Source organism: Oreochromis niloticus, linkage group LG3 (genome assembly GCF_001858045.2).
Source record: "Oreochromis niloticus isolate F11D_XX linkage group LG3, O_niloticus_UMD_NMBU, whole genome shotgun sequence".
Taxonomy (NCBI): domain Eukaryota; kingdom Metazoa; phylum Chordata; class Actinopteri; order Cichliformes; family Cichlidae; genus Oreochromis; species Oreochromis niloticus.
This window is the reverse complement of record NC_031967.2, coordinates 45,768,556-45,794,407: the sequence shown is the minus strand read 5'-3', so window position 1 is coordinate 45,794,407 and position 25,852 is coordinate 45,768,556. Positions and strand designations below refer to the sequence as shown.

General features: G+C 40.0%; 2 long non-coding RNA genes across 3 annotated transcripts; both read right to left on the bottom strand.

The window, feature by feature from the left end:
• Positions 1–1,268: 1,268 nt before the first annotated feature.
• LOC109199624 (uncharacterized) lies at positions 1,269–2,071 on the bottom strand. Its single transcript, XR_002059942.1, has 3 exons — positions 2,016–2,071; positions 1,509–1,769; positions 1,269–1,418 (listed from the first exon to the last, which is right to left on the bottom strand). It is a non-coding gene; the product is annotated as an uncharacterized LOC109199624 (long non-coding RNA).
• A 3-nt stretch (positions 2,072–2,074) lies between these two features.
• On the bottom strand, positions 2,075–24,938 carry LOC109199628 (uncharacterized). 2 transcript variants are annotated; one of them, XR_002059947.1, is made up of 3 exons: positions 24,844–24,938; positions 24,723–24,767; positions 2,075–2,267 (listed from the first exon to the last, which is right to left on the bottom strand). It is a non-coding gene; the product is annotated as an uncharacterized LOC109199628 (long non-coding RNA). The 2 variants fall into 2 exon arrangements; XR_002059952.2 differs by lacking the exon at positions 2,075–2,267 and adding an exon at positions 24,211–24,373.
• Between the last annotated feature and the right edge of the window lie 914 nt (positions 24,939–25,852).

Below are 25,852 nucleotides of genomic sequence, written 5' to 3'. Positions count from 1 at the left end.
TCTCCATCTAACAACATAATACAAAACTTTCAAAGAGTTTTCTCACATGCTTTCAGTTATGTACTTTAATTCTTAAAACCCTCACAAAATATAAATGACTCATAGAGTTTACCTTTCTGTACAATGGCATATGACACTTGAGTGTACTCCTCTTGCAAGACTAAAATGTTTAAAAATAAAAAGGGGGCATTATGAAAAGGTAACATGCATTTCATTGACACAGTATGTATCATGGTTAAAATATGATGGTTATATAAGGCATCGTTATCAGGAGTTTGAGTGTCAGACAATAACTTGGTCTAGAGCACTCTGGTGCAGATTATCAACAAAGATGTCTCTGTAGATTGCTGGATAATTTTTTTTTTTCTGCACCCTTCTGTAGATCTGTGCTTTTAAAAAACCCTGCTTATATTTTTGTTTTTTATTAAACTTTGTCTCTTTGTCATTATGGAGTATTGGGTGTAAAATTTTGAGGTGAAAATTAATTTAATCAGTTTTCTGTAGATCTGTGTTTATATACAACCTTGTCTTTGAGGTTTACAAACAAGACCTGTCTACAGACATAACCTGTTATTTTTTATTTTTAACATTATCATTGTCACTATGGAGTGTTGGGTGTAGAATTTTGAGGTGAAAATTAATTTAATAAATTTTGAAATAAGGGTGTAACATGACAAAATGTGGCACAAGAGAAGCACTGTGAATATTTCCAGGATGCTCTGTACATGTTAAAGTTACTGTGGAAGGAAATCAGCTCATTAGGAACTTTGCGATTTGTCTGATGTTACAGAGAATGACTCTGTGGGTAATTTAAGTTTTTATATGATTGTGACCTCAGACTGAGCATCCAGACTTTAATTTATTTTTATTTCGTTATTTTATTTTGTTTTGTTTATTTTGTGTTCACTGAACAAGGATGCAGTTTCTCATCTGTGTTGTCTTCACATGAGCCTGAACCTTGTACTGATGAAAAACAGGCTGATACTGAAAAACCTAAGAAAAAAACCCATCAGTAAGAAACAAAGCAGGGCAAATGTAGCGGGGTTAGGGAATGTCCTGGTGTCTAATAATCAACAAGTCAGCAGCTAAAACATTTAAAAAAACAACAAAAACAAAACATAATATTGCCTTGCATTTTTTTAATAGTACAATTTACTTATCTGGTAAATACCATGATAATAATACCTGACATATTAGCAAATTTAAATGAATGAATAGTCTATTTATATCTGTCTAATTTCTAATAGAAAGTGTTTCTGTACCTTTGCATTTGCTTTGAAGAAGCAGGCCCACCAACAACAACAACAGATCCACCAGTAAAACACAGATAACAGTCCACAGCAGGATGTGTTTTTTAGGGACTTCATCATGTGATATTTTAGGGACTTCATGTGAAAGATCAGTCTTATTGTAAGGTGCTGGAAAGAAAATGAAAACATTAAAGTGGAAAAGAAAAAAAGACAAATGACACAAAACAAGGATATATTAAAAAATAAAATCTAAATCACCTTGATGATGTTGTTTTATAACAGCTAACCAGCTCTCAGGTGATTCTCCTGCTCCATCAATGCTGCACTTGTAGAGTCCTTCATCAGACTTGGAGACATTTTTGATGGTCATGCTGCTTTGATAAGAGGTCCCGATAGAGACGCCATCTTTGTAGAAGTCAGTTATGTGTTCTGACTGAGTTTCCTTGTTTTTACAATTAAGGGTCACCTCATTTCCCTCCTTCACAGGGTGGGTCGGGGTTTCCAAGATTACAGAACCAGCTGGGAAGTGTGATGAAAATATATTTTATGAATTACTTCATAGCTATTATATTATTTTAAATTATTACATCTGACTATGATAATAAAAAATCTGACTTCTTTTTTTGTGAAAAGTGTTGAAACAACCAAAATGGTCCAGCCCTGTATTATAAACTATGCTTACTATGAGTCCAGTCATACAAGGTAACACTTTAAAATGAATCTTACATACATATACATATATTTATATATATTTACTCAGCATACCAGTAATAGTGATGTTCAGGGCCTCGCTTTTTATTCCAGCTTCAGTTTCACACCAGTATTCTCCACTGTGACTTTCAAAACTGGGATAAATTATGCAGGGTGATGCTGATGTGTAGGAAGTGTTTGTTATTTTATGGGATTTCCACTTCACTCTCCATTCAGTGATGTTGTTATCTACCTCACAATATACAGAGACAGACTCATATTCAAAGAACTGAAGTCTGTTTGGAACAATGTGAGGAAAAACTGCACCTGAGAGAAATATGTGAAGAAAGAAAGCAATCAAATAAATTATCTCGTCTTAATAGAAGAAAAGAAATTTTCTCAAAATTCATGACTATTTAAAAAAAACAAAAAAGAAAACGTGCTAAATTTGCGAGATTGTCAGCCATAAAAAAATAAAATCATCATCATGGAAATCATTAACAGTTTCAGAGCTTCAAACACTTTTGAAGAAAGCTTATTTTAAATTCACTTTACAACATTTTGTCATTTAAAATTATTCTCAGTATTACAGGATTGTTTACAATCTAAACATTCCTGTTTTTATTGGTAACAATATACTGTATAAATTTCTTCTAACTCACCAGCAAAGGTGCAGTCAGCTTGTACGGCCATGAAGACCAAAACTGAAGAGACAAATAAAATTCTGTGCATCAAACGTATGTGACAACTGTATGCTTGATTGGTGGAATCAATACTTACAAAGTCGAATGCTGAGAGTCGTAATCTCCATGATGTCTTGCTGCTGACTGCGAGAGCAGAAATACGACAGAAAAAAATGTAGGTTGGTACTTCCTGTTCCTGTTTATTTTATTTTCTGATGCTGATGATTTCAAATTGTACCAAGAAGTATCTCTAAGACACATAACTGCTATGACAATAATAATGTAATAGATATGTTAATGTCTCAAGCTATTCGCAGCAGCGACTGTTTGGGGGAAGAAAAAAAGTATTAATTTATTCATCAAGTTGCAACTACAGCACTTCAAAGCAAAGATACTTGGGCTGGTGGGGAACAACAACTTCCATAGTCGATTTAACCTGATATAAAATGAATAAACCTGAGATAAAAATTGTTCAGAAATTCACCCTACTTTTTTATGTGAATATTTACATGCAGTTCCACTCTGCCATCTGCTGTCAGTCAGCCAGTTTACACTTCTCAGTAGATATAAATATATTATTGCCCATTTTTCTGACCAAATGAACTCTGAACCTAATAAAGTACAGCACAAGAGGATGATGATACTCTGTGGCTTAAATTCGGTCTTTTACCCAGGCTTATCTGCCATTTTCCTTCCTTGGTTAGGTTTAGGGATTAGAGATCTGATATAGCTTATCATTTTAAAATTTGGGGCACATCGTCAGTAGTGGACCTTGGATTCATCAGGTGTTTCGGCCATCATCACTAGACACCCTCAATCAAGGAGGCCCTGCCAGGGTTGATCAGGCCCTGGAGTGTGTCACTGGTTTATGTTAACTTGTTATTTCTCTTCTTCTTTCTTCTGTTTACTTTCCTACAGTTTATTTTCTATCTATTCACTGCAACTGAGAAATAATGCTGACCTCTTTAGCATTTATGGAGCCCTACTTCTTCAAAGGGATAGAAAAGGTGACAGAGAGAAGTAAGACAAAAGGGACAAGATAGGAGGGAGCAGAGATTAGAGCCGGAAGGAGGGCACCCGATCTGGCTTCCCACACCTCCCCGCCGGATCGGGCTGTATCCTCTACCTCCCCACTTCCTTCGAAAAGGGGAGAAGAGCAGAATATTTCTTTTCTCTCGCGGTTAGCTGACTGCCTTTGCTGCCCAAGTGATGTGAGCCCTTTTTAACCATAGCCAGTGACTGGTCCTCTCAGCAGTGTTAGCTAGTTCTCTTATAGCCTGCCGTTGCGCCTGTCCTCTGATCCCAGCCTCTCTAAGCAGTTTTGCTGTTGTACTGGCAACAAAGCCCGTGCACACCACTTCCACCGGGCACACCTTGATCTTCCAGCCTCTGTCCTCTGCCAAGCTGACATACCGCAGCTTCTTACCCTCAAACGCTTCCTCAATTGCTTCCTCCCATGGTACCGTTAGCTCAATGATGTACGCAGGTTTTTGGGAGTTAGACCAAAGGACGAGGTCTGATCACAAAGTTGTTATTACGATCTCTGTGGGAAAAAATTACCCTCTGATCCAAGTCCACTTGCATCTGCCAATCCCTGGCGGCCTTCAGCAGGCCCAGGTTGAGGGGCTCGTCCTCGGCTTGTCTCCTTCCTGGACAAATGTTGATGAAAACTGACGCTCCTCTTGGTTCGTGAAAGGTTGAGCGCTAATGGATTTTCTTTTGCACTCAACTTTCTCGACTAGACCCCTGAGGACCTGGTTGTGTCTCCATGTGTATCTGCCCTGAGTAAGCTTAGTCCTACAACCAACCAAGATGTGCTTGAGTGTTGCTGGAACTGTACACAGGGGGCAGGATGGGTCCTTTCCAAACCACAGCTGCAGATTTATTGGGGAAGGTAGCACATCGTATGTCGCTCGGATGATGAAACTTAGTCTATTAGACTCCATGCCCCAGATTTCACTTCATGAGAGTTTCCTCTTTTCCACACTCTCCCAATTCATCCAGCAACCCTGCTTGGCCAGTGCCACGGCTCTGGCATGTCTGCCTGTTTCCTCCTGTCGACGCACCTCCTCCACCACCATTTTTCGAAGTTTGGTTACAGATGCCTGTTGCCACCGAGGTGTTACTGCGCCAAGACCAAATCCTCCTCTGCCCTGTTGGACGTGACCCACCACATCACGATGCCGAAGAGCGGATTTCGCCTGTAGCACAAATGTGGCTGGGGTCCACTTCCTCCCCTCCCCTTGCTGGGAGCAGTGCCTCTCACTATGGGGTCCCAGGAGTCTGTGAGTGACATCTCAAGCCTCACTTTTGCACATTTAAACTCCTCATCCAAGCTAGGGATAGGCAATGACAGTATCCCGTCGCTGTAGAGTCCAACGCTGCTGAGGCATATAGGAAGTCCGAGTCACTTCTTAACGTAGGAGCTCACTAGCCTCTCTAGTCGATTGGCATGATGGAGTGAGACCTCGTACATTGTCAACGGCCACAGTAGTCTGGGTAATAACCCAAACTGGAAGCACCAGAGCTTCAGTTTCCCTGGGAGTGCAGTGTTGTTAATCCGCTTGAGGTCATCAGCCAAGTTCTGCCTTAGTTGTTCTAGTTGCCACGTATCATTGACGTCTGCATCATACCACCGTTTCAGGCTTAAACAATATGTGACCCTGTTTGTGTTTCTAGTAATGAAATGTGCCCCTTCCTAAACATAGTGTCCTGCATAGATAAACCAAAGATGATAGGCAGAGGTTTCACTGTTAGACTTAAATAAGCTCCTTACTCTTAAATCGACAGTCATTACGTGACTTACCAGACAGACCACATCTGCTTTTCTTAAGCTACACACACATCTTGTACTTCTGTTTTGTTCCACTCAGCTGTTAGAATTTTTTAAAGGTGTCATGATGTCTTCTCAGTAATAACTCAAACAGTCCAAAAGGTGCATAATCAGAACTTTAGGGATGCCAGTGGGTGATTGGCAAAGAATATCCAGTTGCAAGTTTTGTTATGTTAGAAAAAGTCACTCTTTGTAAAAAAACAAAAAAAACAAAAAAAAAACCCAGTGTATCTTCCCTACCAATAATAAGAACAACATCCTACAATATTTAAACAGACATCTAGTGGATTGGAGGGAAGATCCCTTTCACATTTTTTGTAGAGAACTAAAACAATCAGTCATCTTTTCTTCAGTAATCAATAAACATTTTTCACAGGGAACAGCAAGTGAAATATAAGAAGCACCTGAAAAACATCCTCACCGACCACTGCAATTAAATTGTCCAATTCACGGCAGCTGTTCTTTGAATGTTGTTTTCACAAACTGTTTATATTTTCAATTCATACTGGGAGGCCGAGTCTTCAGCTTTCAGGCCCCTCTTATAGGGAACCAGCTTCTACTTTGGATTTGGGTGACAGACACCCTCTCTACATTTAAGATTAGGCTAAAAATGTTTTGATAAAGCTTAAAGTTATGTCTGGATCAGGGGACCATGGATTTTCTCTTAGTCTTGCTGCCATGGTGCATCATGGGAAGCCCCCAGCACCCCAGAAATAGGAGTATTTCTTCTACTCGCTGCTCTTTTCATTGTTTATACACAATTCTGCATTTAATCAGTATTTTTAAATTTTTTTAATTGCTGGGTCTTTATGTTGAAATATAAACCACCTTGAAGCCACATTTGTTGTGATTTGGTGCTCTACAAATTAAATTGAAATGAATCTTCCACTGTGATCTAACAACTATAGTAGACGGTGCTGCTGTATTGGGCTCACTGACATTTAGCTTTCTTTTTCGCAGAGAGAGTAAGAATGTGACTTGAAGATCCCTCAGACCTCTGTGGGATAAGTAGGAAAGTCTAAATGTCTGTGAAGGTTCTCAGTCATCCAGGTCATCGTAGTCAAAGGAGCTTGCAAAGAAAAGCGTCTGGACTTCTTTAAGTTGCTTGAAGACGTTTCACCTCTCATCCGAGAAGCTTCTTCAGTTCTAAGGTCAAATGGCCGAGAGTCCCAGATTTAAACCCAGTGGGAGTATCCCCCCAAGGAGGGACAAAGGACCCCCTGGTGATCCTCTAATCACATGAGCCAAGGTGTGAAAGCGGGTGTGGGACCTAATCAGCCAGGGTTTCGGGTGAGCTCATTGTGAAACCTGGCCCCACCTTGTCATGTGATTTCCTGAGGTCAGATGGCCCAGGGTGTGAGTGGGCGTTAAGGCGTCTGGGGAGGGAACTCAAAACTGGATTATAGATGGCAGACAGTTGGTGTCGTAAACCACCACCTCTGTTCAAAGGTGGTCGCTCACAGTGGACATAGATGGCCTCTTTCAAGAAGTGGAATCCTTCACTGCGCACATTAACGCCGTGGATAAAAACATCAAGTTCACCAGGGAAGACACTAAGGATAACTGTTTGCCTTTCCTGGACTGCGCTGTGCACATTGAAGAGAATGGCAACCTCAACACTGAAGTTTACCGGAAGCCCACACACACGGACCAGTACCTCCTCTTTGACTCCCATCACGCTCTGGAACACAAACTTGGAGTAATTAGGACCCTACACCACCGGGCAGAACATGTTCCCTCTAAGCCTGAAGGGAAAAAGAAGGAACACACACACATGTAAAGGAAGCACTGAAAACATGTGGTTATCCTAATTGGGCGTTCATAAAGTCAGCAAAGAGGCACAGAAAAGAAGATCAGACACCAGCGAGGGAGGATAAGAAAGACAGACGCAACAACATTGTCATCCCCTATGTAGCCGGTGTATCAGAGAAACTCAGGAGAGTTTTCTCCAAGCACGACATCCCAGTGTACTTCAGACCCAGCAACACACTCAGACACAAACTGGTTCACCCGAAAGACAAAACTCCGAAACACAGACTGAACAACGTGGTGTATGCTGTACAGTGCAGTGAGGAATGCCCAGACCTCTACATTGGAGAGATCAAACAGCCACTTCACAAGCGTATGGCACAACATAGAAGAGCCACCTCCACAGGACAAGACTCAGCAGTTCATCTGCATCTTAAGGATAAAGGCCACTCTTTCGAGGATGCCAATGTTCACATATAGGAAAGTCTAAAGTTTTTCAGCATGTCTTGTTTTGCTGTAGCCCATTTGCTTGTAGGTTTGATGTCTTGTGTCTTCAGAGGTGATCTTTTGCATACTTTTGTTGCAACAACTTGTTGGGTTACTGTCGAGTTCCTATTATTTTGAAGCAGTCTGGCTTTTCTCTTCTAACCTCTAATATAAATAAACCATTTTCACCCACAGAACTGCCTCTGACTGGAATGTGCTCTTTTGGAATATTCTCTGTAATCTATATAGGTGATTTTGTGGTAAAATCCCAGTAGATCTCAGTTTTTGACCGAGATGCATAATTATATTATTCACAAGAAATTAACGCATAATGTCATTAATTTGACCACAAGATGGATTCGGACAAGCACATACAGGCACTAATAGTCTGTATTTGTGCGCTAGTCAGATGATATCTATCAACCCATTGACAAGACATGCAGCATGTGAGGGATTTATATTGATTTGTTGAAATGTGAAAGTGCAGATAAGCTGGTCTTAACCAACATTAAATGTGGAGACTTTGTTTTGAAGAAAAATATCAGCATCAGTCCTTTGAGCCAGTTCCCCTTATCAGCATAAGACAGACAATAAGTCCCTCTAGTGGCTGTAGGACTTATGACAAGTTTTTCAGAACAATGGAAGAAGTCAGCTGATCGTGTGATAGTTTACTTGTATGCGTGTGTGGAATAAAATGGTAGTTTGCAGAAAGAGGAGAGTGGGTTGAATTGATTTATAAATTAAGTGTAATGAATGTGAAAATTCACAGCATAACTTATGTTCGTGGCACATGTTGGCAGGGACTAAATTTAATGCTCTTATGTTGTGATACTGATTTGTGTGAAACTCCGCTCTTTTTTTTATTCACTGGGGTCCCCGTGACAGGATTTTATCAAATGTACTCCTGTTCTGCCCTTTGTTTTCATAAGTTACTCACATGTCATCTGCAATTTAAGAGAGAGAGGAAATCCATTGATGTCAGTGAGAAGGTTTTTGAAATTCTTCTGTATAGCAGAGTTTCATTAGCTGATTTTATGACAGGTCATTAGATACCCTGTATGGACATGAGGAGGAAACAGTGACAGGAGCTGTGTGAGGCTACTAAAGACAGTGGATCCCTCACCAGCTGCATTAAAAAGAGCACAGGTAACAATAACACATGTAGCAGTTGTTGCATTGCAGAGGTATAAAAACAATACTAAACACAATGTTTTGGTTCTATAACATTTTTTTATTATTACTTTATTATGGATTAGGTGCAAGAGTCCTTAAGTGTGGATAATTAAATAATAGATTAATTCAATAGTAAACTGTCCCTTGTTCTCAGATGTACAGCAAGTGGAGAGTGATAGATGAGATGAGGAGATGGAAGGAGGAAGAGAGGCAAAGAGTGAGTCACAGGCAGAGTCTAGTTTATTTCTCACAGTTTTGTTGCCTTGTGACTCCAAGCGCTGTCACCAATCTTTGCATTTTATTATTATCTCATAACACTTGTTTAATCAGCTACCATCTCTCCTATGGACTATTTAATGTCTACGGTCTCAGATCAACACAGCCCTGCCCAGCAGGAGCAGCAACAAACGCTCAAAATCAACATCAGGTAAAACAAAGGCTATGTTTGCTTTGCATTGTCCCCACCTGATCACAGTGATATAGTATGATGTAATTACATATTAGATTCTTGATGAATGTGGGTTGTTGTTCTTCCGCCTGGTTTTGTGTGCCCCTTTTTAACTTTGTGCACCGGCCCCTTCAAACATCTCTGCACGGCCCTGGAGCACCCACCTCCGCCTTCAACCATCTGTCCCTCCTACTGCACACCTCACCACTGCTGACACCACCCACATATACTTCTCTGCCACTGCTGACTTCCACATGCAGCACCACAGTTCCTTTCTCTGCAGTCAATCATCTGCTTACTCTGATCCACAATGACGCAGATAAGCTCTTCCTGACCTTCTCTAAACTTCTACATCAACACTCTCAGAACAAACATCACATCTGTAGAGGTCTTTCCCTGCATGAAGCCATACTGCTGCTCACTGCTCACCTCCTTAACCCTAGCTTCAATAATCGGTAGCATATTTCTATTACATCTTGGTACTAAAGTGGTAATCATAGGTAACAAGGGAGAAACAAGAGTGTAACAATGTGGTAATTTCTAAGTTATTACAACTCAATTACCTGTAGTAGTTTCTGTGTAATAAGCAGGAAACAGAGCTGCAAAATGCAAAGCTGTCCATTTCTATTTAATAGCATATTAATAATCTATTAAGGCAAAATTAAAAAGTGTCTAATTATTACTTGGAAACACCTGAGGAAGGTTCTGTGTAATAAGCATAGATAGAAACAGCCTGCAAAGAGCTGGCTGCCACTAGGTGGCAGACTACTGCAACAGTGGGTTGTGCAAAAGACTGAGCAAAATGCAAAAAGTAACTTGATTTATGAAGGCGTGTGTGTGCGTGTGTGTGTGTGCGTGTGTGTGTAAGGCAGCAGGGTGAAGAGTGTGTGTGAGGGGTGTGTGCGGTCCTCCACAACACTGGTGGCTTTGTGGATGCAGCAGGTCTGATACGTGTCTGTGATGGAGGGAAGAGAGTTTCCAATGATCTTCTCAGTCACTTTGTTCTTTAACATGTGGTTAAATCAAAGGGATCTGCTGTCCTACTTACCTCTGTTGTTTAGACTCTGCTCTGCTATGTGTCTTCATCTGTGTATAATCTCCAGAGGGTTCATTACTCAGACTACATCCATGCATTTTCTGCAGCTCACCAGGCTGCAGACATCCCCACACCTCCCTCTCTCCAGCCACCTCCTGCAGCTCTCCTGGTGGGACAGTGAAGCCTTTCCAAAACAGTCAGGAGACATAATCTCTTCATCATGTCCTGGCTCTGCCTCAGGATCTATCTAATCCCGAGGTTCCCAAAGTGTGGGGCCCGCCCCCTAGGGGGGCGCAGAGCCATTGCAGGGGGGGCGCGGTATGAAAAGAAAAAAAATAATTCAGAAGCGATTAACACCTTACGACCAACTCCCAATCAGCAATCGTTTGGTCACAAGAAAATCAGACCTGTTTGAAATCCTGGTCGCCCCTCGTGAGGGTATCGCACAGTTGAAGCAGATCCACGAGCTGATTTAACACAACCTCTCACACCGCGCATGCGCAGACACAGAAATGGAAGTGAAAAAGACGGAGCAGCGTGGCAGTCCAGCTTGTGATCTGGACACAAGTGATGGAGGCCCAACTTGTACAACTTTGGCAAGTTCATGCGAGTCTTTTCGATGTGGCCTCACAAAATTATCTTTGTGCTTTAGTTTATCCTGGTTATGTTTTCTGATTTCTAGTTCCTAGGTTTTGGTTTCCTTGTTCTCTCTGTTTTCAGTTCGTGTCTCTGAGTCTGTGTCTTTGCATGTATGTTGTGTTTCCTGTTTTATTGTGAAGGTCCATGTCTTATGTCAGTGCATTCAGCATTGTCTCTCATTATACTCACTTTGTTCAGCTGTGTCTCCCTCCTGTTTCTCATTCCTTCATTGCTCCTGTGTCTATATTAGCCCTGTGTTTTCTCCTGCTTGTTACTGGTCCATCTGTGTTCCTCCATGCTGTTCTCCCTGCTTATACTCCTTCATGTTACCTCCACTCTCTGTGCCTTTGTGTTCAGGTTCGTTGTTTAGTCCCTCTCTGAGCCTGGTTCTGTTGGTCGCCTCTTCCTGTTAAAAGCTCATTCATCCTCCACACTGTTGCTAAACATTGTTCACAGAGAACCTTTTGATTTTGGGGGTTTCTCTGTCATATTGTATGGTAAAACTATACCTTTGATAATCACTAAAAAACCTGAGTTTTGAAATTTTTACACACCTTGAACTGTACTGTTGTCTGCAGTTTCATCTCAGTTTCATTCCTCCAGTTCTTCTTTGTAACCTTCACTCAACGCAAACATTATAGGAGCCATGAATACAAACAAGCAAATCTAAAGGTCAATAATGGATCCATGTCTTTACTAAAAAGAGTGACTGATTTAGCTACTTATAACTCAGCTGTAGGAAGTGAGACAGACAGAGATTAGAGATCAGTTATCAGTTAGAAATCAGCTGTGGAAGAATTATCTTGCAGAGTAAAGACGACTTCCTGTCAGCCTTTCAGTTTCCACTGATCATTAATCAGCAGCTGTCAGTATCTTCACCGTGGACTCGCTCTCCTCTAGACACAGCAGTCTAAGCAGACATTCCCACACCTCCCTCTCTCCAGCCACCTCCTGCAGCTCTCCTGGTGGGACAGTGAAGCCTTTCCAAACCAGCCGGGTTTGGAAATTCAATTCAATTCTATTCTATTCTATTTATATAGCGCCAAATCAAAACAACAGATGCCTTAACCCTCTGGGGTCCAGGGTATAATTGGCCGTTTTTGACTACTTTTGATTTTAGCTCTATATTTCACCTTTAAAAACTGTTTATCTTGCCTTGTTTGGTATCATTATTTTCAGCACAACCTCAAATATCTGAAATTTTAGTTATTTTTTTCATTTTGGCATACTATATTAGCACAGTTGATCTAAATTTAGACAAAAAATTCAAAATCCGAGCAGAAAAAAGTTTATTTTTTACTGTAAAACCCACAAACATGTTTAACGAATCATTTTCATAACTTGAAATGCAAATAGAAATTGTACATTTCAAAAAATTCTGCACATGTTTTGCAAACAACAAAGTTATATGGCACTATTTACCTAAAAATGCAGCCAAGGCCTCAGGCATTTTTTATATAACCATTTAAATCTATTTACAGAACAATCAGGTGTGCTGCAAATAAGAAGGTACACAAATTATTTGTGCCAGTCGTTATTTGTGCCGCTTTCTGTCGCGGGTGTCACTCCTATAACTTCCCCTTCTCCCTAAACAACCAAGTGCCACATGTTGCCATATCATTTTTTTGATTGGCTGACATGGTAAACTTTAACACCAATAGGGAAGGGGTGTTTTTTCTTTTCCTTTTTTCACTCGCAAGCGGAGAGTGTTTGCTAGCGCTGTCCGTAGAAAAAGCAGTTTTTAGCGTTCTTCCCGCTGTAAACACCACTGTTTTGTTCAGAAAAAAATCGCGTGTATTTTTTATCATAACTCTGGTTTTACATGGCCCATCGACACAATTCAAAAACTGGTATATAGTTTTTTAGTTGGTATATAGTCCGCACTTTCGACCCAAGTTGAAATGGAGACTCTGAGTCATTCCATCTTGTAGCTGTGTCGTCTTAAAATGGTCATGTGATTTTGACGCACTGGCGCGTCCGTCGACCCCAGAGGGTTAAGGTGCTTTATATTGTAAGGTAAACCCTACAGTAATACATACAGAGAGAAACCCAACAATCATATGACGCCCTATGAGCAAGCACTTTGGCGACAGTGGGAAGGAAAAACTCCCTTTTAACAGGAAGAAACCTCTGGCAGAACCAGGCTCAGGGAGGGGCGGCCATCTACTGCCACCAGTTGGGGTGAGAGAAGGAAAACAGGATAAAGACATGCTGTGGAAGAGAGACAGAGATTAATAACAAGTACAATTCGATGCAGAGAGGTCTATTAACACATAATGAGTGAGAAAGGTGACTGGAAAGGAAATACTCAATGCATCATGGGAGTCTCCCAGGAGCCTACACCTATTGCAGCATATACCTTAACCCCCTCAGTCAAACCACTGACAAGACTGGCTGTGGATAACAACCATAGAATGGAGTAATTGTCACTTCCTCTACATGGATGACATCAAGCTGTATACAAGGAGTGTTCACAACCTCGATTCACTGACACACGCCACAAGGATCTAAAAGCAATGACATCGGAATGTCATTCAGATTCATTACCCTGCTGGGATAAGCTGGTCAAATGAGGCGATAGAAGCTACTGACATCAAGAAGAGGAATCTCCTGACCGTGCATGGTGGGTTTTGCCTCAAATCCAGCACCCTGAGATTGTACACCAAGTGAAAGGAAGGAGGGCAAGGATTGGTGAGTGTCAGACCCAGTGACCAGGATGAGACAACAAACATCCAGGAATACATCAGATGGCCACAACCGAGTGTTTTTAATTAATAGCTCAGGCAGCAGAGGAGGAGCAAGAAGAAGGGCAATCATGGAAGGTCAGGCCTCTGCATGCTTTTTACCACCAGCAGATAGAAGAAGTTGCTAACGTCCAGAAATCCTACTAGTGGTTGGACTGAAAGACAGCACAGAGGCACTTATCATGTCAGCACAGGAATGAGCTTTGAGCACAAGATCCTTAAAGGCTGGGGTCTATCACACCAGGCAAGACCCAAGGTACAAGCTGTGTAAAGATACCCATAAGACAATCCACTACATAACAGCAGGGTGCAAGACGCTAGCAGACAGGGCATACATGGAACGCCATAACCAAGTGACTGGCATAGTATACAGAAACATCTGTGCCGGATACGGCCTGGAATTCCTGAGGTCAAAATGTTAGACGTCCCCTAGGGTGCTCTAGAATGACTGAGCTAAGACTTTCACATACAGACAGGCAAACTGGTGATGGCTACCCAACCAGACATATTGGTGGATAGACAGAGGAAGACAGCCGTAGTGATAAATGTAGCTATACTGGATGATGGTAACATAAGGAAGAAGGAACAAGAGAAACTGGAGAGAAGATCCTTATTATTTTGTAAATTGTTATGTTTGTTGTTGTTATTGCTTGTGTACAGTGTCCTTGAGTCTTTTGAAAGGCGCTTTATTAAGAGCTCGAGAAGATGTGGAGGGTGAAGGTAACAGTGGTACAAGCCTCAACCCTCAGATTACCCGACCCTCTCCCCTGCCAGCGGGAGACCAAGTGCACAAGGTCCTGAGGAAGATCCTCAGGAAGATCATACCCCGCAAGGCAGCAGGACCAGACAACATCCCTGGACGGGCCCTTAGAGCATGTGCTAATGAGCTGGCTGATGTTTTCACCTATATCTTTAACCTTTCCTTCAGTCAGATCATCATTCCCACAAGCTCAAAACCACAACTATCATCCCTCTCCCCAAGAAAAGCCCAGCCACCTGCCTTAATGACTACAGACCAGTTGTACTCACTCCAATCATTGCAAAGTGTTTTGAGAGAGTGGTGCTGCCCTACATTAAGAACAATATTCCAGACACTTTGGACCCCCTGGAGTAAGCCTACCGGCCCAACAGGTCCACGTCAGACGCCATCGCTGCTGCTCTTCACTACTCACTCTCCCACCTGGAAAATAATGACTCCTACATCAGGGTACTCTTTGTTGATTATAGCTCCGCCTTCAACACAGTCATCCCTCACAAACTCATCCACAAACTGTCTATACTCGGTCTGCACCTCACCCTCTGTGACTGGCTACAGAACGTTTTGTCTGGCAGGCCTCAGTCTGTCAGGATCGGCAACAGGACCTCAGCCAGCATTACCACAAACACTGGAGTTCCACAGGGTTGCGTCCTCAGCCCCATCCTCTACACCCTGTACACTTACGACTGTGTCGCCTCCAACAGAGACAACATCATACTGAAGTTCACGGATGACACTGCAGTGATCGGTCGCATCACTGGAGGGGACGAAGCAGCTTACAGGAGAGAGGCGGCTGGTCTGGTGTCATGGTGTGGGGAAAAAGACAGTATCTTCACCGTGGACTCCCTCTCCTCCAGACACATCAGTCTAAGGAGACATCCCCACACCTCCCTCTCTCCATTTATATTAAGACATTTATTTAATCTTAATATCTTGTTGTCTGGACTCAAGAAGTCCAGACGCTTTTCTTTCCAAGCTCCTTAATCTTGTTGTCTTGTTTTCTTGTTTTTATCCTTATTTATCTTGTTCCTTCAACCATACCTAACTTGGCATTTGTGTATGGACAGCAAAGGAAGAATTTCATTGCACAGAGAAATGCTATTTCTTCTGTACACATGACAATAAACACTTTGAATCTTGAATCGTGGTAATCGGAGCACTACATCTGGTGACTCCCAAGCTAGGCGAGTGGCTCCAGCAGATCCCAGGAAGAACATCGGAGATCTCTGTCCAGAAGAGCGCAGTCCTAGGAACAGCTAAGATACTGAGCTGGACCCTCAAGCTCCCAGGCCTCTGGTAGAGGACCGGAGCTTGAAGAATTTAAAAAAAAAGGGCATGGGCAAGAGGATATATTTTTACATTAAAAATATCAATTACCCATAGAATGAAATTTAACAGAGGTGGAAGTTAGCAGGGAGTTAGCTCCCTAGCTTCCATCTAAATATAATACACCATGTTCTGATTGAGAGTTTTCTGAAACAAATAAAACGAACAGCTCTGCTATCACTTCTAACATAAATGAAGACAGGAAAGTAAACAGCAGTGATGTTTGTAGGTTTACTGAAGTTGGTCTAGCTGCTATATAATGATGTGCTATGTGATCGCTAGCGACACAGCTATGTTAGCATAACATAAACAGTGAGGGTGGAGGGCGAATGCCAATGAACGGAGGACTTTTTTCCTCTCGATAAAAGTTAATGTGAGGGTCCCCAATGGTTAGGGGCAAATGCACTCGGATGGTAGGATGCTGTAAACGGACCAAACTTCAGTCAGGAGAACAACCGAGATAATCCATCCACAATATGAGGTTAGTCATTAATACACTGCTGCATGGGCTGGGCTAGGAGAAATATGCTCTCTCTTTCTAGTCCTTGTCAGTACTCTTGCTTAACTGAAGACTTTTGAGGGAGTTTTTAGAACATCCTGATAATAAGGAATTACAGTAGTCCAGCCTAGAAATAATAAATGCATGGACTAGTTATTCAGCGTCACTCTGAGACAGGATATTTCTAATTGTAGAGACGTTGCGCAAATGGAATTGAAGGACATATGCTGGTCAAAAATCACTCCAAGGTTCCTCACAGTGTTACTGGAGGCCAAGGTAATGCCATCCAGAGTAAGAATCTGGTTAGATACCATATTTCTAAGATTTTCAGGGCCGAGTACAATAACCTCAGTTTTATCTGAATTTAGAAGATGGAGGCCATCCAGGTCTTTATGTCTTTAAGATCATCACTGGACAAGATGGTGCCTGTGTTTGGCTTCGCCGCTTGTGCAGCTCACTGGTATAGTTTTTCACTGGCGGTTATCTGGTCTTTAAGTCTGATGTCATTAGCCGTGCCTGGGTCCAAACTCAGCTGCAGGTCCCTAAGTCACACGATCACTGTGGTATCACTGTCTAAATTCTTTCATCTGTAATAAAATGATCAGTGTGGCTGCTCTACCAGGTGTAACAATTAAATTTAACATCTAGGCATCCATGAAAACTGAATATATGAAATTTAATGGAGTTAGACGTTAGCAGGGAGTTAGCACGCTAGCTTCCATCTAAATATAATATACCATGTTCGACTGAGGGATTTCTGAAACAAATTAAAACGAACAGCTCTGCAGAGCCTCAAGACAGGAAAGTAAACAACAGTGACATTTGTAGGGTTACTGAAGTTTGGCTAGCTGGTATATAATGATGTGCTACGTGATCGCTAGCAACACAGCTATGTTAGCATAACATAAACAGTGAAGCTGGAGGATGAACGCTAACTTTTTTCCACTTGATAAAAGTTAACGTGAGGGTTCCCGAAGGTTAGGGACAAATCCAGTCGCATGGCAGGATGCTGTAAACGGACCGAACTTCAGTCAGGGGAGATAATCTGAGATAACTGAGATAATCCATCCACAATACGAGGTTAGTCATTAATATATTGCTGCATGGGCTGGGCTGTAGTTACATTGTAAGGTTTTAAAAACTGAGCTTTAAAATGATTAGAGGTAATAAAAACCGAGAGAGGCCGACAGTGATCACTGACTGTTTTTAGGGGCTTATTTAGATTAAATAGAACAAGATACAAATCATTAAAACATGTTAAAAACACAACAGCCTTATTAAACGCAGAGTAGTTTGGGCCCAGAAGCAGGATTCATCACGTCATCACTTAAAGACCAGATTGTCGCTTGCAATATTATTTTTACTTTTTTGTGTCTAGACTTTGTTTCTGCTGCTAAAATTTACAATCGGAGCACGCTGTTGCACATTAAAGATTCAGTGGAGAGCTACTTTGACAGCTGGGACAGTCACAGGGAAACTTTTCCTCCTCCTTTTGTGTGTTCCTCACCTAAGTGAATGCTAATGTACATACCGGTGGGATTCAATCCGAAGAACCAGGGCCGGTGTCCAGGTGAGACTGAGATAGTACCAAAGGTTTCAGCCCGGTATGCACGGCTTAATGGCAGCATGCTCATCCTATGTCCGTCATTAAGGGTGGGTATTGATTATCAATTTATCAATTAAAATGGATTCTAGCTTGGATAACGTGATATCGAATTACTAAAATCCTAAAATGATTTTTAAATATAAATTTATTTTTCCCAAAACGCCAGAATCTCAGGTTAACCCTCACAAAATTTCGACAACCACCAAACAGCTAAAAGAGTAAATGAGAGCAGGTACACGGATTCTGCAAAAATCCGTGTACCTCCGTGTACACAAAGTGCTGACCCACCGAAGCATCAGAATCAGTGAGCTGTAGCCGACAGCCCACTGATTTTGATGCGTCAGCGGGTCCGCACTTTGTGTTCACGTCGTTTTTATGCTAGATTCTGAAGCTCCAGGTTTCATCTTTCTCCAAACAATATTGACTGAACCAGCAGCAAAAGAAGATCCAAACTACGCTTCACATTTCGCTTCACATAAACATTGTCATGAATTCCCTCTTACTTTTGCTGTTTCGCTTCCACCACGATAAAATCACACTTGCAGAGCTCTCTCTCTCTCTTTCTTTCAGGAATAGTTTCCCATCTAAAAATCTCTGTTTTCTGCATTATTCGCTTGCTTATTACCCACCAATCTACCGTTGTTTACAGTCTACTCTTCATTTTATCAGAAACAATTATCACAGCTTGTAAATTTTCTTTTTACGCATATATATAAGCATTCAGAAAAATTTTGTAATGCCAACATATTAAAAGAACAATATTTGTCTCTTATATATAATACATCTATATATATACTGTCAGAGATTCTTGTCTCTGAGTGAAGATTTAAGGTGATTGGAAATTTGAATAAATGCAACTTGAATCTTTACTAAAGCTCAGTATTTGACACAGAGTTCAAGTTCACTGCTGTAATACCTTATAATGATTAATATAATAAAAACTTTAATATTGGCCACATTATATTTACATTACCAAAGTGAGATGACTTTAGTCTCATGAATAACATTAGCTAATTGTTATTTACTAACTAATCTTAAAATGACTGTTCAGTACAGAAATGAAGCCCAACAATCATGTTTTACAGTCCCATGGTCTCAGCCTCAGATACTTTTCAAATCAAACAAAGCTCATATAAAAACAAACAGATGTACCAAAAACAATTTCTCCCTCATTTCTGTCAAACTACGCTGTATGAAATGTTTCCAGTGGTTAGTATCATGGTTGCTAGTTAACCCGAGCAGCTTCTTGTCCTCTTAGGAGGACGCGGCCCACGTAAACTGCGAAGGCCGGGTCCTCCGAAGGATGCAGGCCCTGAATTGGGACACAGCTATTGTCTGTGTTTTCCTCAGTTCAGTGTCATGATCTCCATCATTCTTTCCTGTGTTCTGTCAGCCTGCCTGTTTAGTTATTTTGTATTCTGATTTTTGTTAGTTTTTCTGCCGTGCAGTGTTAAAGCTGAGTTTGAGTTCATGTTTGCCTCCTGGAGTCTGCATTTTGGATCCTCCGTTCCTGCCTGCCACACACAGACCATGACACTCTCCTGCACACATGTTTATGATATATTAGTCTTGTGTAGAAAAACAACGTCTGTAATTTATTGATTAGTCATTTAAGCCTCTTTTACCTGTCACCTCCATGTGACAGTTTTAAAGAGAAACAAAAAAACATCATTTATCCTGCTCAGCATATACTGTGATGTTTGTACTTGGGATATAGATGTGTGGCTGGGACTCCACACACTTTTCCCAAACTTCTCTGCTCACTGCTAATTTGTTTTGATGAATGTTGACTACAGCCTGGTCTCATATAACACTTGTCAAAGATAATCACCTGTAACACCATTCAAAATTTCTGGAGTAACATGATGGCTGTTAGATTTGTTTCTGCATCTGTAAATACCACTTAAAATCAAAAACACTTATGCTTTTATGTCTTTTGGGGCTACCTCACCTACCTAATTGTTTAAGTGTTTTGTCAGGCCCATGCATAAGTGGACTGCACGAAGCATATATATAACTTCCCAAAGTGGCTCATTAGAGGGAAGCACGATGACCCTTAAAGTTCACTAAAGGTTGATTTTGTTCATCTGGATGTAGCGTCACTCATCCAAGTGACTTTCATAAAATTAAGTATTAAATCAAAGGTTATGGTAGTTCATAAACAAAGGGTGCACTTTGTAATACCCCCACCCTGTACTGTGTGAGAAAAAAAACTGACATGTTTAGTGCTTTGTTTTGCTATAGTTAATAAATGCTTAAGAGAACTATAATAAGATAATTTTACAGTCTAGTGTCAGTTTATGTGTCAGTTACTGTGGGTTGAACTAAATTTGAGTTTGTGTTTCAGACAAACACCCTGCAGAATCAGTATGGTATCTAAAGAGATGCCAGTGGTTTAATATGTCAATGGAAACATATAAAAGCAATGTGCTGTTATATTGGTAGCTAACCACAGTAAATGTATTCAAAAGGAGCCAGAACCTGTGGTCATATGCATAGTATCTTCAGCTGTGTTAACAAACTGAGCAGGTAAGACAAAGTGGTTTAACTGAAACTAATAGATGGAGACGAGTATAGAGGAGGTGTGTGTGTGTGGGTGGGGAGGTCTCGGCCAGATGCCCCACTTGCTCACATACTTTACAACTGTGCTAGAAAACGCAGCAGCATTTTCAAAGGTATAAAGTTTGTATGTATGTGTAACAATAGACATAAGTTACTCTTTACACTGAAACATAGATTGATAAAAGATTTTTTTTGAAAGAAGACATTGTTTGAACTTGAGGAAATGATAGTAAAACACTATTTACTGGAACTAAAATATCTTTGGTTCTCCAAGTGGTTTCTGTACTTTTTGTACTTACTGACATTTTGTTCTTTGAGGGTTCAACCCATATGGAAAAGATATAAGATCCCTTGAAAAGTTATATAAATGAAACTTGTATATTTTAGATACTTACTAAAACAATATATGAAAGTAATGAGAAAGTGGCCACTTTCATGAGTAAATCATATAAGCCTTATATGATCCATTATATGAAGCAAGCTAAAGCTGATGCAAGTCTTTTATAAGTTTTTCCTATTTCTTTTCAGTATGGGAAAGACCAAAGGACCAAGGTTGTCAGTTAATTTCAGTCCACTCCAAGCACCACCCTGTGATTTCAGTATTCAATAAAACCTCAAGACTAGATTTACTGCTATCAGAACAAAACAAAAACAAAAAAACAGTAATTTCTTTATTTCTTCTTAATTTGTCCCTTATTATTGTTGCTTTTTAACATTACAATGACTGAAGAAAGAGATACAGAAAAGCTGTCATTTTTAAAAAGTACATAGGAACATAATATCAATTTCATAAATACATTAAAAAACCCTTAATGTGCCATTTAGGGAAGTGTTATCTTTATGAGATAAGTGTTGAGGCTATTTTTTTTTTCATTTTTCTTTGATGCTTAAAACAACAATATCAATCATCATTTTGTCTTTTAATTTTCTGTTTTTCATTTTCTCATTTGCTGTTAGCAAATTACTCCAATCACCCTCCTGTAATTTCAGGGCATCATGTTAGCAAACCTCATGCCATGGTTTAATAGGAGTCCAACAAATACACTATGTATGAGGCTCACTTGACTGAAGAATAGATGACAGTCCCCTCTTGACAGCATGGATTCATGTCTGCTCTGGACAATTTTGTCTCTGTGTTGGAAACAAAAGTATCTGTTAATATATCAATAAACTCTCTTTTTTTCTTGATGCATGTTAGATCATCCAAACAAAAAATCCCAGAAACTTGATTTGGTCATACCCAAAATCGAACCTCCCCCACCCTCATTCAGATCTGGCGTTTGGAACTATCTTGGTTTTCATGTGAAGCATGACCCTGATGGTAAGCGCGTCATGGACAAAAGTAAAACAGTATGTCGGATGTGCCACGCAATGCTCAATTGGTGGGAACTAGTGTGTTAGCGCAGTTAGCTTGTTAACGTGTTGACGCCGTCCAGCCCCACGCTCGGGGCGATCCGTGGTAACTCGTTAACGGAGATTTGCCGCGTTATGGCGTTGATGTCATTTTAACAAGATTAACGCTGACAGCACTAGTGGGAACACAATGAATATGACTGCACATTTACGCCGACATCATCCTAGTGCAAAGACAAGTGGAAGCAGACAAAAACAACAAGCACGCATGCTACAAACTTTACCCGAGTCATTTAGACAGCCGTTAGCACATGATTCTCCTCATGGGGACCTGATATGTTTAATATGCTGCTGAGAATATAGCCCAGAAGAAGCGTATAGTATAGCTTTTATTTTGGAAAGAGCCATTTCTCTGTAATAAACTCTCTTTTCCAAAGATGAGTGATTCCTCGATCTGATAGATTTATTTATTTTTTATTATTTTGTTGTTTCAGCAACATTAAATTTAAAAACTGTACTTTTGAGTTAAAATATATATTTATAATTTTAATAAATGACAAATTAAAAAGACATGAACATTTTTTTTGTATCGAAAAAATATCGAACCGTGACACAAAAGTATCGAACCGAACCGAACCGTGAATTTTGTGCATCGTTGCACCCCTACTATATATACATATATATATATATACATATATATATATATATATATATATATATATATATATATGTGTGTGTATGTGTGTGTGGATGTGTACCTTTTTTCTTCCAGTGATTTTTAATAGTGACATACAGGACATCATCTGGATGATCCGAATTGTCTCCATCTAACAAAAAAAATGTTCACACATTATTTATATACTGTTTTAATTGTTTAAAGCCCTTATAAAATATAAATGACTAAATAAAATATTTACTTTTCTGCTTCCTTTCTTTTCTGCCCACATCATATTTCGCTTGATGTAGGTCAGTGGTGTCTTGTCGCACTGAAATGTAAAAAAAAAAAAAAAAAATGTCCGGAGTACTCATGTCAAGTGTAGTAAAGAGGATAAGTGAATATTTATGTAATGATATATAATAATCAAAACTGACAGCTAATACATTTGAAGAAAACAATCTGTTAAGGTTGTTTCGATCTAGTACAGTGAGTCAAAAGATTTGCTTTTCTGCTACTGCAGGGGTTTGGAGCTCCAGGCCTTGAGAACTGGTGTCCTGCAGGTTTTAGATGTGTGCTTAATCCAGCACAGCTGATTCAAATGGCTAAATTACCTCCTCAACATGGCTTTAAGTTCACCAGAGGTCTGGTAATGAACTAATCATTTGATTCAGGTGTGTTGATCCAGGGTGATATCTAAACCCTGCAGGACACCGGCCCTCGAGGCCTGGAGTTCCCCACCCCTGTGCTACTGTAAAAGCAAATTTAAATTAATTTAAAATCTGTTTCTGGGAGACAACTTTTCTGTACCTTTGTGCTTCATATGTAGAACCAGGACTATTACCACCACCAACAGAGCCACCAATAAAGCACAGATAACAGTCCAAAGCAGAATGTGGTTTTTAGGGAGTTTATCATGTGGAATTTTAGGGACTTCATCATGTGATATTTTAGGGACTTCATGTGAAAGATCAGTCTTATTGTAAGGTGCTGGAAAGAACATGAAAGTATTAAAGTGGAAAAGAAAAAAGACAAATGATACAAAATTGGGATATATTAAAAAAAAAAAAATCTAAATCACCTTGATGATGTTGTTTTAAAACAGCTAACCAGCTCTCATGTGATTCTCCTGCTCCATCAATGCTGCACTTGTAGAGTCCTTCATCAGACCTGGAGACATTTTTGATGGTCATGCTGCTTTGATTCCAGGTCCCGAGAGGGACGCCATCTTTGTAGAAGTCAGTGATGTATTCTGACTGAGTCTCCTTGTTTTTACAGTTAAGGGTCACCTCATTTCCTTCCTTCACAGGGTGGGTCGGGGTTTCCAAGATTACAGAACCAGCTGGGAAGTGTGATGAAAATATATTTTATGAATTACTTCATAGCTATTATATTATTTTAAATTATTACATCTGACTATGATAATAAAAAATCTGACTTCTTTTTTTGTGAAAAGTGTTGAAACAACCAAAATGGTCAAGCCCTGTATTATAAACTATGCTTACTATGACTGAGTCCAGTTATACAAGGTAACACTTTAAAACTAATCATTATATATATATATATATATATATATATATATATATATATATATATATATATATATATATATATGATATTTACTTAACATACCAGTCATAGTGATGTTGAGAGCCTCACTTTTTATTCCATCTTCAGTTTCACACCAGTATTCTCCACTGTAACTTTCGAAACTGGGATAAATTATGCAGGGTGATGTTGTTGTGTGGGAAGCGTTCTTTATTTTATGGGATTTCCACTTCACTCTCCATTGAGTGATGTTGTTATCTACCTCACAATGTACAGAGACGGACTCATGTTCAAAGAACTGAAGTTTGTTTGGGACAATGCGAGGAAAAACTGCACCTGAGAGAAATATGTGAAGAAAGAAGGCAATCAAATAAATTATCTCGTCTTAATAGAAGAAAAGAAAAACTTTCAAAATTTATAACTATTACAAAACAAAAAAAGTGCTAAATTTGCTAGATTGTCAACCAGTGAAGGTTTATACTGGCAGAATCTGGATCTGTTGAATTAAATGCAAATCATTAACCGTTTCAGACCCTCAAAGACTTTTGAAGGAAGTTTGTTTTAAATTCACTTTACAACATGTTGTCATTAAAAATTATTCTCAGTATTACAGGATTGTTAGCAATCTAAACATTTCTGTATATATTGGTAACAAAATACTGTATATATATTTCTTCTAACTCACCAGTAAAGTTACTGCAGTCAGCTTGAACGGCCATGAAGACCAAAACTGAAGAGACAAATGAAATTCTGTGCATCAAACGTATGTGACAACTGTATGCTTGATTGGTGGAATCAATACTTACAAAGTCGAATGCTGAGAGTTGTAATCTCCATGATGTCTTGCTGCTGACTGCGAGAGCATCAGACTGAAATACGACTGACAAAATGTAGGTTGGTATTTCCTGTTCCTGTTTTTTTTTCTTCTGTTGATGATTCAAATTGTACCAAGAAGTATCTCTAAGACACATAACTGCTATGACAATAATAATGTTATAAATATGATTCTGACACAAGCTATTCGCAGCAGTGACTGTTTGGGGGAAGAAAAAACTATTTATTTATTCATCAAATTGCAACTACAGCACTTTAAAACAAAGATACTTGGGCTGGTGGGAAACAACAGCTTTCATAGTCGATTTAACCTGATATAAAATGATTAACCCTGAGATAAAAAGGTGTCCAGAAATTCGCCCTACTTTTTTATGTGAACATTTAAACACAGTTCCACTCTGCCCTCTGGTGTCACTCACTTCAGCAAGGTGACTTGCTGAAGATCAAACAGAAGGTGATCTTAAATTTTGTACGGATGGTCTGAAATTAGAAACTGCTGATTAAAGTTTGCACAGGTTCACCAAAATGACTGGAAGACTATAAATCTGGAAAAATGTCTGAGTCTTGACATGATTTGTTTTGATTCAAAATGTGGCATGAACTTGGATGGACAGATCCATCCTGCCTTAGTGTTGGCAGTGGTGCTGCAATGGTGTGGGGGATATTTCTTAGCACACTTTTGCCCCTCTAGTTTCAGTTTAGCATCATATAAATGTATCAGCCTACATGATTGTTGTTGCTGTTTTAAAATCCCCTTTTGACCAAAATGTACCATCCTCTTGATGGCTGCCTGGTAAGATTCCTCCCTCATGACTGTGTGCCCCTCCGTGTGTTTCCTCGTGAGTCAGTTCCTTTAAAATCTCCCAGTTTAGTTTTGTATTACTTTGTATCGCCTTTTCTTTCTTTCAGCAATACAGCTGTATTTTATGTTTAGTCCTTTCGCATGAGTTTACGTTTGGGTCCAATTCCTGCCTGCACTAC